This window comes from Monopterus albus, unplaced genomic scaffold, assembly GCF_001952655.1.
Source record: "Monopterus albus unplaced genomic scaffold, M_albus_1.0 scaffold3.1, whole genome shotgun sequence".
Classification (NCBI taxonomy): Eukaryota; Metazoa; Chordata; class Actinopteri; order Synbranchiformes; family Synbranchidae; genus Monopterus; species Monopterus albus.
In genome coordinates this window covers 2,112,454-2,112,801 of record NW_018127883.1, presented here as the reverse complement: position 1 = coordinate 2,112,801, position 348 = coordinate 2,112,454, and the positions used below count along the sequence as shown (strand labels likewise).

At 37.6% G+C, this 348-nt stretch overlaps 1 protein-coding gene across 2 annotated transcripts in view; it reads right to left on the bottom strand.

The window, feature by feature from the left end:
* rgs7a (regulator of G protein signaling 7a) overlaps positions 1-348 on the bottom strand; it is a 43,024-nt gene that overhangs the window by 10,384 nt on the left and 32,292 nt on the right. The window lies entirely within an intron of this gene.

Below are 348 nucleotides of genomic sequence, written 5' to 3'. Positions count from 1 at the left end.
TACTGTATGTGTCATCTGTATCTGTCCATGAAATACAAAGCAATTCAAAAACGCAGACGCTTAAAAGTAAAAATCAACTCATCCATGTACCTTTTTGCTTATTATTCATTCTAAAATGCCATTTTCTGCACTGTTGTGTTGGACGGGATAAATGCCAAAGGAAAGTAAAGTCAACAAAGTATGAAAAATGACATCTGGGACAGTGTTGTTAGAGCTGGCTGTCTCCTATTCTTTAAGGCTGATCTGTTCTCATTTTGTGGTTGACTGTCTCTATCACCTGTCATAGTTGGCACAGTCTCTGCTTTAGCTAAAGTGAAGCTGCAGGTTTTTCTAATGTCACTGAATGTT